The sequence below is a fragment of the Papaver somniferum genome, chromosome 8 (assembly GCF_003573695.1).
Source record: "Papaver somniferum cultivar HN1 chromosome 8, ASM357369v1, whole genome shotgun sequence".
NCBI classification, from domain to species: Eukaryota; Viridiplantae; Streptophyta; class Magnoliopsida; order Ranunculales; family Papaveraceae; genus Papaver; species Papaver somniferum.
Genome location: NC_039365.1, coordinates 104,752,651 through 104,772,773, shown reverse-complemented (window position 1 = coordinate 104,772,773; position 20,123 = coordinate 104,752,651). Strand labels below are relative to the sequence as shown.

Genomic DNA, 20,123 nt, shown 5'->3' with positions numbered 1-20,123 from the left:
ACGCATACTTAAGGTGATTGGTTTGTGAGTTTTGCCAAAACCAAACTGATAGGGTGTAGAATACATCCTATTTATTATCTATTGTTTATGCTTTCTCTGCTATTTTTCTTGTAAATTATGTATTGTACGCGTGTTTTGAGTTTTATAGCTACTTTGGAGTCATGCGGAAGAAAATAAGAAGAAATCATCCAAATTGACCGACAAGGGAAAACTAGTCATTTCAGAGGCGAACACAATTCAGAGCCAGTAAGATTGAGCTTACTCGGCTAACTCCCTTCCTTGACCCAGCTGACTAATAGAAGACCGTTAGATTGACAGTTAAATATAATGGTACGGGACGGAATATTCTGTCAGCGGCGATGAAGATTCCAGCGACCGACAGGGAGCTTTCCGATGCCGTATTACGGTGGTACCAGTGAAGTTCCGACGACTCAATTAATGAAGAATTTTCTAGACTCATGGGTTTGAAGAATTGGGCTTGGATTTGGAAAGAGAAGATGGAAGATTTGAGAAAGACTTGGATTTGGAGGTTGAGATACAAAGGGAAAGTGGTGTTATTATGGAATGAGGATTCTATTCCTAAAAGGATTGCTAGGAAATTAAAGCCTATAAATAGAGAAGTTCTCTACACACCTTTTTACACACACAACACTTCTCTTTTCTTTATTCTTTGTGTGAACTCCTTAGCATGAGTAGCTAATTTTATTGATTGAGGATGAATTCCTAGTTCTTAACATGTTTTGAGTTTTTTTTTAAATCTACTTTGAAGTTTTCACATGATTATCGTTTTTTTTACTAATAGGAATGTTTATACATTCATGATTGATTGATAGGTCGTTTAGGATGCATACTAAATTGATTTGTTAATTGATCTAAAGCTAGTGAAAGTTAGGGGATAAGTAATCGTTTCTTGACTCTTTACACAAGTAGCAAACACGAGACCTTGCAGAGTGATTCCATGGAGCAATTGTGTGTGGAAAGAACGTTAGCAAGTGGACCTTGAGTTAAGAGTCTAACTAATAATATCAACCTAATAAATTCACAAATATTAATGTGTTTAACTAAATTACATCTTGAGTGAGCTACTACTAGGTGGTTTGGTGAATAGAATCCAGTAGTCGAGAACTTCCGTATCCGGTGATACTAGGGATTTAGGGGTTTAGCACTGAGCTAGCTTCTTTACCTATGGTTGGTGATAATCTGTGACTAATAAAAAGTGGAAAAGAACATAACTTAAATCATTGTTTTGCAACGAAGAAGGATTCCTTGATCTAATCTCTCTTATTGGTTTCAACATAGACTTTTAATTGTTTTATTTACTTTTTTTGTTTTTAAAATCTAAAACCAATCCCCCCGTTTTGTGACAACTAAACAAATAAAACCTCTTGCTCCTCGTGGGAACGAACTTGACTACACTATATTAGTTGTTAATTAGGAGGAAAAAACATTAATTAATTTGTTGTGGTTACGACACGCATCAAATTTTGGCGCCGCTGCCGGGGAGCAGCGGAGCAGCTTTAGTTGTTTTTATTTTCGTTTTATTTTTGTTTTTAACTTTGTTTTCTAGAATTTTTATTTCAGGTACCAGTTTTCCATGTACGGTGGACAAGAGCAAGCATATTACAACAATCAATACCGTTTTCAACCTCAACATTATGTCAACTTCCAACCATCCTTAGGATACAGACTTTATGGATATTCTCATACATACAACAACGTTATGACGGGTATGTAAGTGAACAATCACTAGGAGGGGAGGATAGTTATGCTTCTAAATTTATGCGTGATCTACTCGGTGTAAGCAACCTAGTTTGAGGGTACTTGAGAGAAGGTTTTATCAATTGATCGATGAAGGTCTAGCATCGGATGAATAAATTCTTCAAGATAAAAGAGATTTAAGAATGGAGCGTGAAAAACGTTATTATATGGGTTACGATGATGATTTTGGACCTTATGAAAATTATTGTAACAAGGATAAAGTTATTCCAACTACGAATCATAATAACGACCCTTCACCTATTCAAAAGTAGGAGATTGTGTGTGACTTACCTATTGTTATAAACGGTGTAACAACCTAACAAGATCTTACAATTTATACCGATGAAAATCATTTTAGTGAATGGCCCGATTCCGATGATGAGAATGTTGAAGAGATGATGCTAGAGGATGAAACCAAATTCATTGATTTTGTGGAAGACCCAATTGAACTTGCCAATGATTTTAATGATGCTGAGACTTTGGTGAAGGTAGAAAATAACGAAGAATGGTTGCAAGATTTGATAGAGGGCCACGATATACAAGAGGTACGCAATTCACTTGAATTTTCTAAGGATGAAGAGGATTACGTAATACAAGAGTTTTTGCAAGGTTTGTCTAACCCTTTGCATATTGATTCTTCTCCTTTACCTCTTATTGGTTTGAATTTGTGTGCTTCGAAAGTATTTTTGGATGATTTTTTTTCTCGATATCCACCATTGGAAACACTTGATGCTAACACCATGCAGGTTTGTCAAGAGGAATACATGGAAGTTCCCAAATTCTATGTTATTTATACACTTCCGAGTGTGGACAAGAATAAATGTGGAGGAAATTTCTATCGAGCGATAACATTATTATTATTTTCTTGTGCTAACATTTGTATGAAGCTATTGTTTGTAAAACAGGTACTATGGATGGATCCCCAAATTTTCCGGTTGTTAGTATATGGGGAGTGAATCTTACAAGAGCTAAGTCGGGCCGTCGACTTTAAAACAAGCGCTTAATGGGAGGCAACCCATAGGTTTTGTATTTCTTATCCTTTTACTTTTTTTTTTTTTCTTTTTTTTTTTTTTTTTTTGTTTTTTTTTCTTGTTCCATATCATACAAGGATTTCCCACCTTGACTTTACTTGGACGATTCAATTACATTGAGGATAACATAAGTTTTAAGTGTGGGGGAGTGGTTAAGCATATTAAAAAAAAAATTGCATAAAACCTCCAACTTTTAGAGATTTTAGAGTCACTATTATACTTCTAGGTATGTTTACATAGAGAATTCTGACCGACATAACTGAACTTGGAAGTGTTAGGGAACTATGTTCGGATTTCTTTCTTGTTAGAGTGTTAAATAATGGATTTATCATGCCGGTGATGCAGATTAGGAGCAGGGAGACATGCATTATTAGAGTTGTTGATCAATCATTAGTGGAAACTACCCTATTTATATCATGCGAGGCACCGAGCATATTTCTTTATAAATAACTAAAGAGCTTTCTTTTGAGTGTGTGTCACCGTACGTTAATTCCGGGTAGAATGGTGAGCTACCCAACCTCCCACCAATACAAGCACTACTCTTTGATATCTTGAGTGCTAATTTTGTCAATCATGAGGGTGACGTCTATAGATGAAAGCCTCCTTCTTGTAGTTCGATTTGCAGTTAGCACCATTCTCTCTCTCGACAACAACGGATCTGTAGAAACAGTATCATCATCAACAAGGGAGCGACATCAAAATCTACAAGGAAAGTTGAAAAAGTTCAAGGTTTACAAGCAATGGACAAGAAAAGAGAAAATTTCATATCCAAGTAAAGAAACTAGACAATGAGCGGAATTATATGTACATGTTGAAGACTTATTTACAAGAGCAAAGAAAAGCAAAAGGTGAGAATTATTGAAGTTTATGATTTCGAGATGATACAAGTTGTGAAGAATCAAGCGGTAAAGTACTTTTCCCACGGCCATGGTTTGTTTTTATTTTCACTTTGTTTTGTATTTTATTTCTCTTGTCTCTAAAAAAAAATTTTAAAAAAAATATGAAAAAAAAATGATGGTAAGAGAAATTTTTGTTTTTATCTTTTATTTAATAAGCCGTGGGGAAGAAAAATCTATAAGGAAGTTTCAAGCGACAAGGATTTAAGGTAAAGAGTTACAAATTATCAAGGAATTACGAAGTTCGAGTGTTTATCATCAATAGTTGAAGCCGAAGCCGAAGACCAAGAAGATGAAGACGAGGAGTGGAAGACGTTTCTATTGGATGCCGTGAGAGTGGTGTTATCATCATTGGCGATCGGATGTGAAGGTGAGTAAGTAATATCATCCTCGATAATAGTGGTTGATTTCTTTTCTTAGAGATCGTCAGAAAAATGGTTTTTCAAAACGTTAAAAGATGTGGGTTTTTAAAATATTTCGGAAGTTGTCCTTCCCACCATTCAACGTGTTGCAGGAATTCTCTCTTCATTCCTACCTGCACACATGTGAGAACCATAAAAGTATGTCCTTTGAGTGCAATTTCATAAAACCCTTTTTGGTGAGGCAGAAGTCGAGGCGAAATGCTTATTGATCGCCCTCAAACATGCGTTCTCTCATTATGGTGTGGTTATTTCTCACTCAACATTTAAGAATGAGAATATGTTCTTTAGTATTTCTAACTTCTTATTACTAGCATGCAGAAACTCTATGTCCTCATAACTCTTTGGATGCTTGGGACGCTGGAACGCTTTGAAGTTGTAAGTTTTAGTTTGATTTGCTCGAGGACTAGCAAAGTCTAAATGTGAGAGAATTTGATAGGGTTTAAAATACATCCTATTTATTATCTATTGTTTATGCTTTCCCTGCTATTTTTCTTGTAAATTATGTATTTTACGTGTGTTTTGAGTTTTATAGCTACTTTGGAGTCATGCGGAAGAAAAGAAGAAGAAATTATCCAAATTGAGCGACAAGGGAAAATTAGTCATTTCAGAGGCGAACACAATTCAGAGCCAGTAAAATTGAGCTGACTCGGCTAATCCCTTCCTTGACCCAGCTGACTAACAGAGGACCGTTAGATTGACAGTTAAATATAACGGTACCGGACGGAATATTCTGTCAGTGGCGATGAAGATTCAATCAACCGGCATGGAGCTTTCCGGTGTCGTATTCCGATGATACCAATGAAGTTCCGGCGACTCAATTAATGAAGAATTTTCTAGACTCATCTAGACTCATGGGTTTGAAGAATTGGGCTTGGATTTGGAAAGAGAAGATGGAAGATTTGAGAAAGACTTGGATTTGGAAGTTGAGCTACAAAGGGAAAATGGTGTTATTATGGAATGAGGATTCTATTCCTAAGAGGATTGCTAGGAAATTGAAGCCTATAAATAGAGAAGTTCTCTACACAACTTTTACACACCTTCTTAGACACACAACACTTCTCTTTTCTTTATTCTTTGTGTGAACTCCTTAGCATGAGTAGCTAATTTTATTGATTGAGGATGAATTTCTAGTTCTTAACATGTTTTGAGTTTTGTTTTAAATCTACTTTGAAGTTTTCACATGATTATCGTTTGCTTTTACTAATAGTAATGTTTATACATTCATGATTGATTGATAGGTCGTTTAGGATGCATACTAAATTGATTTGTTAATTGATCTAAAGCTAGTGAAAGTTAGGGGATAAGTAATCGTTTCTTGACTCTTTATACAAGTAGCAAACACGAGACCTTGCAGGGGGATTCCATGAAGAAATTGTGTGTGGAAACAACGTTAGCAAGTAGACCTTGAGCTAAGAGTCTAACTACTGATATCAACCTAATAAATTCATAAATCTTAATGTGTTTAACTAAAATACATCTTGATTGATCTACTACTAGGTGGTTTGGTGAATAGAATCCGGTAGTCGACAACTTCCGTATCCGGTGATACTAGGGATTTAGCACTGAGCTAACTTCTTTACCTACGGTTGGTGATAATCTGTGACTAATAAAAAGTGGAAAAAACATAACTTGGATCATTTTTTTGCAACGAAGAAGGATTCCTTGATCTAATATCTCTTATTGGTTTCAACATACACTTTTAATTGCTTTATTTACTTTCTTTTGTTTTTAAAATCCAAAACCAATCCCCCCGTTTTGTGACAACTAAACAACTAAAACCTCTTGCTCCTCGTGGGAACGAAATTGACTACACTATATTAGTTGTTAATTAGGTGGAAAAAACATTAATTAATTTGTTGTGGTTACGACACGCATCACAAACTCAGCAGAAATTCTCGGTTTGAGAACTTCCGCCAGTATGGGTACGGGTACACATACTTAACCTGTCTCCTTCAGCAAATCCGTTTACACACATATGCATACTCTTGGCTTCCGGTTTATGGACTTATACACTAATGTGCGAACACACTATATATGCTTATATCTAAAGACGGTTACATGATCAAATCTTTATTTCAATCATTGAAACATTCTTCTATAATGTTAATAGCCGTTTTCACACACTATCAACATCAAAAAAAATTCAAGATATTGAAATAATCATTATTAAAACCTTCCAAGTCTTACACCAAATGATTGTATCACACAAACCATGTAAGATGTTACTCGGCAATTTTCTCATGATATAAGATGAACTTGGTCGAAGCGAAAGCTTACCAACACATATTTCTAGAAACATATAAGTGAGATATATACTCAGCTCGAAATCTCAAATGTGTACAGAGAAAACGATATCGTAACACGACTTATGTCTCAATATAGGAGATAGTAGAAATAGACTTTCCAAGTGATAGATAAGTTCAAGTCTCCACATACCTTTTGTCGAAGAAGTTCCACAAGCTCCCCTTAGTAGTTCTTCGTCTTCAATAGATGAACGTCGTGAGATTTAAGCTCAACTAAACTATCTATGTCCTAGTCCGAGATATCTACAAATATGCTAGAAATCAAGACTTATAGTTTTGATCACCAACATTGACAAACATGCTTGAGATAGCAAAGCATCCGAGTTTGACCGAGCAATGCTCTAACAATCTCCCCCTTTGTCAATTTAAGTGACAAAACTATCAATAGATATGGATTACAAAAAAGATAAAAAATAAGCTTCTTACCCACATGCTTGATCTCCTTGGTATCTTCAACGCAAATCGAAATCTTCGTCACTTCCAAGTACTCCATGATCCTAAAGGTTGTAAGTTCAGCATCACAGTTGTTGAAGATCCGTAGCTATAACAATGAGAAAACAAAATATTCTCGATCATTGTTATACAGTTGTTGATGGTGGTTTATAGTTAAGGGCCAAATTTGTAAAACCCTGCATTTAATGTGTCGTCTCTCTGCAAAGAAACGGGGCCATGTAAAAGTGATAAGTGTTCAACCTCTTCACTGGTGCATTTATTGAGAAACATATATTCACATGAAATATACCCAGAATGGTGCATGTAGCAACAATCCCAGATATTCTGTAAATTTTGGCACCTTTCCTGTATTATTCAATTAATATGAGTTTCTTTGAATGTTTTCTATGCTATGTTCCCCGGATGAACCCTTAATATTGATATGGCATGACAATTTGTGTTCACTCGCAGCAGAGTAGCACGAATTTCCAAGTATCAAGACTAAGGTCCTTGCATGAAGTATTCAATCGGAAAGCATACTTCTCTCTGGAAATGAACTTAAAGAACTTTGTGTCAACACATAAAATTCAATCAATTTTGTGATAATTCACAAGATTCAGATATTACCCTGATTAATTTGCAAAAATTAGGGTTTTGCGCCTTGCGCAGTATATTAGACCTTGCTTGTCGAAATTAAGCCTAGGCGAACTAGGCAATTAATCCACCATGGATTAGTAGGTGTCAAATCCTACCCGTAATCAGAAAACAAGGATAAAAAGGAACCGCGGAATAGGAGTAGCAACAAAACGAGGTATGTCCATGCCACAGGCTAGCCGACTCCATTTTAAAGTGGCCACATCCCATGATGCTCGAACCGGCCCCTATTCCCGCCAAATGCACATGAGTTGAGGTTGGGCCCATACTTTCCGGGCCTATTTCCCATCGACCAATCAGGTCGCTCTAAATCCGCCACACGCACACTGGAAGTGTGGCCATACCCATGCTTGGCCGGCCCCTCTTAATCGACCAATCAGGTCACTCTAAACATGCCACAGTATCAAAAGAAGAAAAGTTGCGCCAGATAGTCGCTTCTTCAAGTTGCGCCAGTACGCTAATTGGCATGCCAAACATGTCATTCCGCTCCGGAATATTAGTAGCATGCCGAACATGCGTCGCCAAAAACACTAATGGGCATGCCAAACATGCCACTTTGCCACAGAAACATACCAAACGTGCCACTTTGCCACAGAAGCATGCCGAACGTGGCAAGTTACCTTAAATAGCGCGCCAATGTAGTAACCCATTTCTTGTTCGTGGCCAAACGTCATAGCATATTACAATTAGGGTATTCCAAACACAGCTCTGACTTAGTGGCGTTAGTTGTAGCCCTAATTTCCTATCATGTCCCAATTACACCACTTTGGCCCTATAACATGCCATGAGCCATGTAGAACCCGTCAAACCCTAGAAACAACGACATTCTATAACCACCCGTGGCCATACTTGCGCCTGTGGTTATTCCCATGTTATGGCCGGCCATGATTCCTTTAATGTGACCATGACACCAATTGAATAAGATGCCACCGAGCCGCGGCCATGCTACACGCACTAATTAGGGTTTCAATATGCCAAACCCTAATTTGGCTAAAGTTTCCACGCCAACTAAGTCAGGTAATTCTCGCAAGGCCTTAAAGTTTGATATAACAACATGGCCAATGTTGCCGGAGACATATTTGGGTCTAACACCAATATGCCAAAATAGTTTCCACGGCTACGCCAGGCGCCACTATGTCATTGGCATGCCACTATATGCCACTACGCCATTGGCGTGTGCCAATAACGCCACTGTGCTACCATCAGACGCCAACAGAATGTCGCCATAATCAGCGGCCACCCTTTCTCATGAGTTACGATCCCAACCATCCAAATTCGCCACAGAATTGACAGGCATGTGGCCAGTTTTGGGAGAACAACCAAGACAAGCCAAATAGCATCACGTGCTATTCTCCTGTGGAAAGTTTCCTGACTTTGACTTGCCACACATAGCAATCTTCTACACGTTTTCCACGAAAACAGTCGAGGAATCAAACATGTCATAAACTGGGGGATGCTCATCAAGGTATTGGTCTGGAGGTTTACAACGTGAGGCGTACAACACGCCCATTATAAGAAAGTGTCAGAAAGAAGGGCAGTTAGTGGCGGTAACAAGTAGTGGGTGTAACTAACCAGTTTCCTACATGGTGGGAACGTGGTCTCTGGCATTTACACATGATCCCACTTCTCCATTACTCAATCACTCCCACTTTCTACGAGATCAGGGTGCGTCCAATATGACTTTTATAAATAGGTTTTACCTATTTCCACAAAACAACAAGTTTTGGTGAGAACAACAACACAGTATCTAGAAAAATACCAAAGAACTGATAACTTTCATCCTGCAAGCCAGTTCCAAATTCTGATACAATTCACAAAATAGCCACACCTTCAGAATTAACCATTCTGGTCTCAACACCTTCTTCGCTCCCCTCCCTAAGACCAACCCTTCTCCTTCATTTTGTGACCGAAGCAAGACTGGAAAGACCATTTCTTGGTTTAGGCCAAGATTGTACAAATTGATCTCTCGAATCTAAAGTACTCCTGTGCAGTGCATTTGTTTTAGGTTTAGATTTACTTCTCATCCACACACCGAAATTTACCAAAAATCAGCAGAAACAGTTTTTACCCATAAACAACTGGCGACCACAGTGGGAGATTAAATCTCTCAGTTACAAATTAAATTCTCAATTTCATTTCTATCTCAATTGGTCTTAGGCCTAATTCAATCATTAACTAATGCTTGTTTCAATCAAAGGTTCTAACTTCCAGATGTATTCGGGTCTTTCAAACCTTTCAAGAGCAGTGAATAGCCGGAAGCCATCCACCATGGAAGACATGATAAAAATACTAGAGGATATGGCTGCAAGCCAAGTTGATATTATCAGGCAGCAAAACGAACCTCTTCACATCCTGAAAAGTATGATAAGTCAACTGTGGAAAGAGTCAGCGAGTACCTGTCAGAAAGATCTCACCAATTTCCAGAATAATGCGAAGGACGTTCGATCTTTGGCCAAAGCCTGTACTCTACCAATGAAGATGCAAATTTTTCATGTAGCCATGTTATACAAGAGCAAAAGAAAAACAACCAATTTAATTCTGCCAGAGAGCCAAGACAATTTCACAGGGCCAAGGAAGGAGGTTTACCAGGTGTGCCACAACATCTACAGGACAAAGGTAAAGAGCCGGCCTATGAAGCTTTGTTGGAAAACATTTATCTCCAAGCCCTCGCGGAAGTTCAGAGAGTCGTCCAGCAATCCGCGGCCACAACTTCTTTGCTTAAAAAAGAGGCACCTGAAGAGGGAGAAATCTACCGCTTATGGAAACGAACAATATCCAGCCCAACCACCTCGTGTTGTTGCCACTGACGCAGATTCCCCAAGAGAAGATACCCTTCAGCAATATGGTATAAGTAAACGGTCCGCTCATGAATCAATGATCGCTCAATCGTCAACTCCTCCTTCGAAAAGAACTTTATACCAAAGCCTGCCAGAACTCCCACCACAGCAACCGCTGATGCGAGAGAAGCCAGACCCAGAATATCCACGCTTCCCGTTGCCTATCAGAAAGGTCATGGAGTTACTGGAAGTTTGGGTGCGAGAGGGAGTGGTCCAACTACCCTCGGTATGGCGTCCACCAACTAAGCAAGAGGTGATAGATTCAAGATATTGTCATTATCACAGATTCATCCATCATCCTACCAGTGAATGCAATTCTCTAAAGCGCATCGTCCAAGAAAAGATAGATTCATGAGAATTGCGCTCGGGGACTAGAGATTCTCCGCCTTTCCACGGATCGATGTAAAGATTTTTCACATACAATGAAGAACGACTGGGGACTTCTCGCGGACAGGATGGCGTCACACAGAAAACTCGGATTCATGCCCGGAAGATTCAATTTTGTTGAAAGACCCTAAAGCGAGTAAGTTTTGTCAGACAATGTTTATGCAACCTATTTTTTTGAACTTATTGAAGGTGTACGCAGGCATCAATTCTGTAATTACTGTGGAAACCGATAACCCAATTGTCCCAAGATTTCATATCATCCCATATTTTCCCTTTTCATGCAACATTCACGGTTTCACATTTTTTTCCAGAATAATTATGTTACTTACATTCATAATTCGGATTCCAACATATCAATTGATAAAAGAGCCATTATTCCAAAAATAATAATCCATTCTAAAGATAAACCAATTCAAAAATTCTTATAAAACAGTCATCTATCAATCCAAAAACTAGAAAATCAAGCCATGTAACAAGCGTCTCTTGCCTTTCAAAAGAAAACCTAAAGAGGAGGTTTAGAAAATTAAAAGCATTCAAGGGAAATTGTCCAACAACAACCCATTCTTCTTGGAGAAAGCATCCTTCATGTTTTGAAGAGCATCCTGCTTCAACTTCAACTCCAACTCCTGTGATAACCTCTCAATTTCCGCCTCCTGCTGGTTGATGAAATCCGCAGACGGGGCTCCAGCCATTTCAGTTTGCAGCTTTTGGATTTTGGAAAGTCCTTCATAGAACTAGGAGGCATTAAACTCGAAGTTCACACACACATCCCGATGGACTTCCAGCTCGAGATTACATGTTCAGAAACAGTGTGGCCAGACATGTTGCACATGTCATGAATTGAAGAAAAGGCTTCTTCCACATGCTTAACCAACGCAAATTGGCTGGTGATCTTTTTGGTTGTTGCGATATGTCCATACTTTTCCCATATTTTGGTATATAACTCAGCATACTTCACTGGCACGCTGAATCCTCCAATCAACATGTGACCCTCGAAAGGAGCCTCGAATGGAGGATTGAAAACGACACCTGCGGTTGGATGTGCGATTAGCAAAGATTCTTTGGGAACAATCACGCCCGTCTCCACGACAACGTTTTCCGCCATTGGAGACTCAGCAGAACCTTCATGATGATCGATCTCCATCTCCGGATTACCAGCGGATACGGATTCCATGATTGGAGACATATTTACATCTTCATTGCCATGAATCTCCATCTCAGGGTTATCTTCAGAAGCGGCTTCTTCCTGTAAATATCACCAATTTAATATTTATTCCGTATAAATACATAGTACAATAAGAAAACGTGTGGTAAACTCACCGACTCATCTGCGGGCCCATTGGGACTGGAAGAAGACTCACTGCTACGCTCTGAAGTACTTTTCTCATCACCGTCGGATTCTGAGCTTTCTTCTTCTTCTTCACCTTCCTCTTCACTGTTAAGGGGCTCAGTATCGCCAAACTTTTCTTCAGAATGCGCCTTTTTTTGGCCACGTGCAAGTCTGGTGAAGGCGTTTACCTTATTAAGACCCTGAGTCAAAAAGGGGAATGGGTGTTCAGTGGCGACAATTCAAAATATTTATGCAATACGGCCAAATCAGAAAGAAAATCATACATACTTGCGTGTTGGAAGAACTGAAAGTCACAAGGGCCTTAGAACCCGATTGGATGCCGCTCACACGACTTTTCGACCTTCGCTCTTTTTCCTGGAGACTGCCAGATTTCCGCTTACCCGAAGAAAGCAACCTCAACAATCCGTGTTTTGCCAGAACTTTAGAAGAGGGCTTGCCGCGTGGAACTGTCACAACATCCTGCACGAATTGATGAATAACGAGGAACTTTTCCTACCAGAAAACATTATATTTAGAGGTTGTCACCGATTTTCGTTCTGGGAGTAGAAAGGGGAGGCATTTATGGGGCGCAAAGACACGGCTATTGAAAACGGCTGACAACAGTTCTTTTGGAAACGGAACCCCCTGATCAAAACCCATATGACGAGCATCCCTGTCAATGTTGTAAGGAATCACTTCACAAGATCCTCTGGAAAAACATGGCACATATCCAGGAATGCAGCTTCGCATAAACACAGTTTCTCCAATGCTAATGTTCTCTTCGGCAGAATGCAACGTCATGTTCGAGGCAGAAGCAAAAGTGTTCGGCTGAACTATAGACGTGTGGACTGGAGCCCAAGGACGAAAGTCAATTCTATGCGCGTTTTCAAGAAAGTCAATGAGCTTTGATCCAGGTTTTGGACGTCTCTCCAACCAACGGAGTATCCTGGAGCCTCCATATGTATCAGGAAATGAGGTTTTCGGTTTAGGAGCGTAATCTTTGAAATGCTCCCACAATAATGTTTGTAGAAAGGCGACATGGGCATACGAGTCTACTTTCATATACCCACTAGATACATACATGTCCGCTGCTAAGTGATCCAGATGGGTGTACAAGGAGCCAAGAAACAAACTGTCGATGGGAAGATCAACGCCTTTCTCTAATTTGATGAGCTCCTGCCTTATCTCTTTCTTGCCAGAACCATCATCAAAAATGTCCCTAGATAACCACAGAGCTAAAAATGCAGCAACATGGAGTGTATCATCCATCACCTGATCTGGCTCTGGCTCATTGGGGAACCATTCGGACACCCACCAGTTGTAGAAGCACTTTTCCTCATAATGCTTCTGAACATATTCTGTTTATTTCGTGACCAAAGTAGCATGTAGTTCCTTTTCTTCCTCAGACAAGATGACGTTAAGATTCCCCATTATTGGAAGACTCAACAGAACGAATACGCTTTCCAAAGTAACGGTCATCTCACCCCATATACATATAACCGTGTGAGTTTCCGGACACCATCTGGAGATGAAAGTAATCAAACATGCAGCATCTTATCTAATTTGAAGTGTCGCAGACGCCATAAAAGCATTCATGATTTGCGCCCCAGTCAGATTATCCCTTACATGGTCTTGGCCTATCATGAATTTCATCCATTTATCATAAGAGCGCAATGGACTATGACAAATTTTGAAGTCTATGGGAGAAGCCGAGTACTCTTTCTTCTGGAGGAAAAACCTCATTATACACCCTGGATAGACCGATTGGACTTCTCTTTCATTCTCTGAATCAGTCAGAAGGGTTGCCATAAATTTGGGATGGGTCCTTGTAATTGTAGCAGACCTTGTAAACACTACAATAAATTCTGGATTTAGCAACCCAGATTAGCGACAGAGCTAAAGCTGTTGCTAATTAGCAACTAAAAAAAGTTATTTCTAAGATTTAGCAACAACTATTTTCTGTTGCGACATTCGCGACTGCTGAGCTTCAGTTGCTATTAACAACTGCAGAAAGATCACGCATGCCACTCGTCTGCGTTCCAAGTAACACTCATTGTTACTTGTCTTCCCAAGTCAACTCAACCCATTTTGAATCATATAGATGAATCCACCCCGACTCCCATATATCTCTAACCCTATACTTCAGAAATCTTATCCACTCCCTTCTCTAAACCTTCTCTAACCCTTCTCTCTATCCAGCCGCAAAAAGAAGAAGAAGAAGAAGAGATAGGAGCCGCATATGGTGGTGAAGAAAAATATACAGGTGCACAAATGCTCCTATCATTAAACTTGAAGAAGTTTATGCTGTGACTGGTGAAGAATCTCTTATCTAAATCTCAGTGATTTAGTTTTCTAATTCGAATTTAAATCGATTTTGTTGCTTATTGGTTTGACTTTATTTATTTTTGTTAATTTTGTATGGAAAAGAGAAACTGTGCCGATTTGATAAAGATGGAATTAAATAGAAAGAAAGAGATACTAAAAGCTGAACAAGCTCCTCTTGATCTCTGTATTATTATTGCGGTATTATACCTCTCTTTAGTCATCTAAAGATTTAATTTCTATCCTTGTTGTTGAAATCCCTAGAAAAATTTAAACTTTTAGTTGATTTTTGGGTTAAATTTGTGAAATTTAGGGTTTTTTTTTATAGATTGATGATAATTTGGTTCTGGGTTTTATGTCTAGATTGATTTTGTGATGCCGATGTTGTGAAAATTCGAAATTTAGTGAACATACTGTGATTAAAGCAATCTCAGCGGAGAAAAAAAATCGGATTTTTGTTTACATGAATGACCACAAGTACATTGGTCATTGATGTAATGTAGTTTAACTTAACATGAATGGATTTTATGTGTTGATGGGTTGTCGGAAACCAGGTTAGAAATTCTGGATAGTTGTTAGTGTAATGATAGTAGCTTAATGTGGATTTAAACGATCTCCAAAACGTGCTCTTTTTGAGTGAATTGTTGTATTGAAGTGTTTGGTATAGTTCTACTAACGATGGCGTTACATTAACTTTTTAATTATTCAGAGGGAATACTTCAAACAAGGAAAAATCGAACAATTCAAGGATATATTGGGGGAAGGGTCTTCGCCAGAGATTGATGAGTACTATGCTGATATGAAAGCGGAGCGCATTGCTATATTGAATGCACTGGGAGCATATTTTAGTTACCAAGGAAAAATTGAGACTAAGCAAAGAGAAAAAGATGAGTAATTATTTTTGGAAACACAGTATTATAATAGAGCTTTGAGGATTGACATACACGAGCCTTCAACTTGGGTTGGTAAAGGTTAGTAAGTTTAACGCTGAACACATGTTATTTACTTTGTTTTGATGAATGAAGCACTGTGTTTGAGTAATTAGATGTTTAGAATGGAGAGAGAAGAATTGAAACCAAGTGGTTATGTTTTCGAAAGTTTCATAAGTATGTTGTTACTGACATGATTTGGAAATTAAAATCTAGATCCTAACTTCTTGTGTACATGCCAGCTTTTACTGGCCAAGGGTGAAACAGAACAAGCATCTTCAACGTTTAAGATTGTGCTGGAAAGAAATCCTAAGAATGTGCCTGTCCTTCTTGGTCAGGTATGTCGAATTGACAACCTATTGCTCTTCCGATGCATCTTAAGCTGGATCTTACAACCTTGCAATATTCAGTATCCAGCATAAGATTTGCCGGTCTTTTTTCTTCAAACTTATTTGCTTGATAAAATTTCATGTGTGCAGGCATGTGTTCAGTTCAGCTTTAACCATTACACAGAGTCTTTGGACTTATATAAGGTATGTTTGTTCTACGCATTGTGTGGATGTTAACATTAACATGTGTTTACCCATTTTTTATTTTATCATAATGAGAACTGAACTTCGTCCTATTTTCTACTTGTTTAAGAGGGCATTGCAAGTGTATCCTAATGATCCTGTAGCTGTAAGGATTGGAATAGGTCTTTGTCGCTACAAACTTGGACAGTTTAATTTGAAAAAGCCCGACAAACTTCGAAGCTTCTTAAAAATAAACAGACTGAAAAAGTATTTGGTTATGAGACTATCTAATCCATTCAAGATCTTTGCTAACATCAAGGTTTCTTGTTTTTTATTTATGAATTGATTTTGGTTTTATTTGAAGTTAATTTGATCTGTGAGATTTGATTTTTTTTTTCTTTTTGTGAATGTAAAGATGGGGATACGTTGGAGTCTGATCTTGATTCCAGCTGTGAATTGATGAATTCAGATACTTGGATTGCAGCTGGCTTTGACGAGAATCATTTGGGTGGGTCACCGTCCTTCTCAAATAGTTCTGCTTAGCAATTTCTTCTTCTGACTGCTAACATCAAGTCATGTGTCTGAACGAAAAATTCATGATAGAACTGCAGAGCATTGGCCTACATTCAAGCTCAAACTTTTCTTTCTTTCCATTCAAGCTCAAACTTTTCTGAATTTTGTTTTCCTTAGAGACACTCATTTTCGTGATTTCCTTAATACATCATAGTTCACATATTTGTAGAGTTCTTTTCCTTGTGTGGGGTCTTGAACTTCAGTTGCTGAATTCTTTATGATCTAACTTTAACAGGAACTTAATACTCAAGAAATGGGGAGAAGGATTCCATGTAACATCAGTGGCAACTGGTGGAAGCCAATAGGGTGAAGTCATGTCTTTCAATGCGGGCTTCAGTGACCAAGTAGAGTTTAAACTTCATCTCATTCATTATTTTAAACGCATTTTGGTTGGACGCATTAGAATTTACGAATACATTTGGGTAGACATAAGAGATCTTTTGACGCCATAATAGATCAAGTTGCAGGGTTGGTACTGGGTCTGTAAGCTTGTTTTAACGGGATATGCAACTTGAACTGAAGGTGCAAGATCTCAAGAGAATTGTGAAGTTAATAAAATCTTTGGCCCTTAGACGATCGTTTCTACTTGAACATATTTACGTATTATTCTTATGTTGTGTGTGGGTCTTGGGGTCATAATTCTTCTATCTCATGAGGCTTAATATTTATTATTGCTCATCCTTTTCCTAAAGCCTTAGTAGCTTAAGTAAGTGAGATTGATTTTGAGTGGGTTTTTGTTCTTTTTAATTTTTTTTTCTGTAGATAGTACGAAGGGGGGTCATTCAGCAGCCCACATCAAATGTGTACAGTTAAGCTGGATCCGCAAATGGAGGTACAAGGTCTATACCTAGTTGATGTTTTTCTGCATATACTATGAAGCTGCTTCTCTTTTGTTCTGGTCATATTTTTGAGATCTTTGAAGAGTTGCTGATGAGTTGTCGGTTTTTGCAGGAAATAGTCGGTGTTAAACTGCTTCGGCTCAGAATTGTAGCTGCAATTAGGTATACAATTTCCTAGTTACAGATTATGTTAACATTGTATCTATTTACTGCTGCCATGTAGAACATTGTGTGTCTAATTTTATCATCTTTATCATGTCAGTAAGTAAGTTGTGAAACTTGTAAACATTTCTATTTTTTACTGTGATACTTTTAAGTCAACCATCCATTAATGAATCATTTTTTTTTCAATTCATTGGCAAATCTCAACATGGAACTTTTGTATGTCAATCATGAGAATTATGTAGTTCAATTTTTATCTTGATTGCATATTGGATATCAAAGTTATTAGATTAAATCACAAGAATTAGCAGGGTAGTTGAAGGGGAGCTGGTAATTGCAGATAAATATTGGGGAAAATCAATTTTGACTGGGTCAACGAAGACTTGACTATATTTTTTTTTCGGTTGCAAGAATTTAGCAACGACGAATATATGTTGCTAAATATGAACCAGAACAACTATATGCGGTCCAAATAAAAAATATCCCGGAATAGCTCTAAAATTAGCAACATAATAGCAACAACTTGTTCTTGTTGCTAAATTTTAGTTTCGCAACAGCTTGTTTCTGTTGCGACTGCCGTTGCCGTCCGAATTTAGCAACAAAGCTAAAGCTGTTGCGAAAATCTGCGACAAGGTGTTTCGCAACGGCAGAAATCTGTTGCAACGCCGGTCAGCAACAGGAATAAGTTGTTGCTAAACGTTAAATTTGGTGTAGTGAAAGAACTCATCATCCATGTTTGGATTGGAGTTGTTAGCATTTCTCGATGCGGCGACAGAATTGCTTTCAGGTGACATCTTAACAAAATTCCTTATGCTTTTGAAGTAACTACAATGGAACAAGGCAGAAAATTACTACTTCGAAGAAAACCATGCATGGAGACTTTTTCAGAAATTTGGATACAATGATCAAGAGTCAGCAACGAGTTTTATACGGGAAATTTTCTTTGGCCACATGTCATGGCACTCATGGCCAAAGGGGATGGGGACTGATGCTCGCTCGAGTAAAAACTTGCCGCGGGATATATGCTCTTAGACAAAACCATGTCTTGCCTCGAGAATAGCGCCCACGGCCAAACAAAAAAACAAACAAACTAAAACTAGGTTTTATGGAGAAAGGAGCCAACGACGGCCATCCATACATGCTTGCTTCACAAAATAATCGGCTTCACTACTATTGATGTTGTGGTTAACGATACTACAATACTACCGGCAAAGAGGAATCATTCATATTGGAGTATTTCTATAAGTTTATGGAAGACATGCCTATGGATAGGGCTTACACCAACACAGAAGAGCAAACAAAAAGGGAAGAAACGTTGGAACACATACCTTAAATATGCTCGCTTGCTTTACTGCTTTGCAACTAAGACCGAAACGCGGAAGCAAAGCCAACTACGCGAAAAAATAAAGAAGTTTAGGCAACACCTTTTATATGCATAGATTTTTTGGAGTTTGAGTATAAGAAGGTTTCTTTTTTTTTGGGTTGCGCATAGAAGAAGACAGCTGGTCCCGCGGTGTTAACGCCTTATAACATCAACAGTCCGTGACCCAAGCCAGAAGCACCATCATTACCGCTCCGTGGGTTGAAGTTGCAGCACCATCATCACCGCTCCGCGGAAAAAGTCGCAGCCAACATCAATGGTTCGTGACCGAAGTTACAACGTCAGCATCATCCCCATGGCCCAAATTGGCGCCAACGTTCCGGGAAGCAAAGCTCTATGGCCAAACCAACGCCAGTACCCCGTGACCAAGCCGGAAATACGCCAAGACGCCAGCACAAGTACCATAGGCTACTTATGCCTCCTGCCAAAGGTTAGTCGAATTTTCTGGCAATCTCTTCATGTCTTGCTCTTTCGATTTTACTCTTGTATGTCAACATCTCATGCTTACCCCGCAACAATTCCACTGTTACGTGCTAAGCAGGGGACTTAATGTTGATGGTGGTTTTTAGTTCAGGGCCAAATTTGTAAAACCCTGCATTTAATGTGTCGTCTCTCTGCAAAGAAACGGAGCCATGTAAAAGTGATGAGTGTTCAACCTCTTCATCCGAGCATTTATTGAGCAACATATATTCACATGAAATTTAACCAGAATGGTGCATGTAGCAACGATCCCAGATGTTCTGTAAATTTTGGCACCTTGCCTGTATTATTCAATTAATATGAGTTTCTTTGAATGCTTTGTGTGATATGTTCCCCGGATGAACCCTTAATATTGATATGGCATGAAAATTTTGTGTTCACTCGCAGCAGAGTAGCACGAATTTCCAAGTATCAAGGTTAAGGTCCTTGCATAAAGTATTCAACCGGAAAGCATATTGCTCTCTGGCAATGAACTTAAAGAACTCTGTGTCATCATATATAATTCAATCAATTGTGTGATAATTCACAAGATTCAGATATTACCCTGATTAATTTGAAAAAATTAGGGTTTTGCGCCCCGCGCAGTATATCAGACCTTGTCTGTCGAAATTAAGCCTAGGTGAACTAGGTAATTAATCCACCATGGATTAGTAGGTGCAAAATTCTAACCATAATCAGAAAACAACGAAAAAAAAGGAACCGCGGAATAGGAGTAGCAACAAAAGGAGGTATGGCCATGCCACAGGACAGACGGGGCCACTTGCAAGTGGCCACACCCCATGCTGCTCGAACCGGCCCCTATTCCCGCCAGATGCACATGAGTTGTGGTTGGGCCCATTCTTGTCGGACCTATTTCCCATCGACCAATCAAGTTG

General features: G+C 38.8%; 1 long non-coding RNA gene across 1 annotated transcript; it reads left to right on the top strand.

The window, feature by feature from the left end:
• Positions 1 to 14,234: 14,234 nt before the first annotated feature.
• Positions 14,235 to 17,580, top strand: LOC113302478. Its single transcript, XR_003336898.1, has 9 exons — positions 14,235 to 14,363; positions 14,478 to 14,573; positions 15,082 to 15,343; positions 15,544 to 15,639; positions 15,781 to 15,834; positions 16,229 to 16,321; positions 16,622 to 16,730; positions 17,149 to 17,218; positions 17,338 to 17,580. It is a non-coding gene; the product is annotated as an uncharacterized LOC113302478 (long non-coding RNA).
• The last annotated feature ends 2,543 nt before the right edge of the window (positions 17,581 to 20,123 follow it).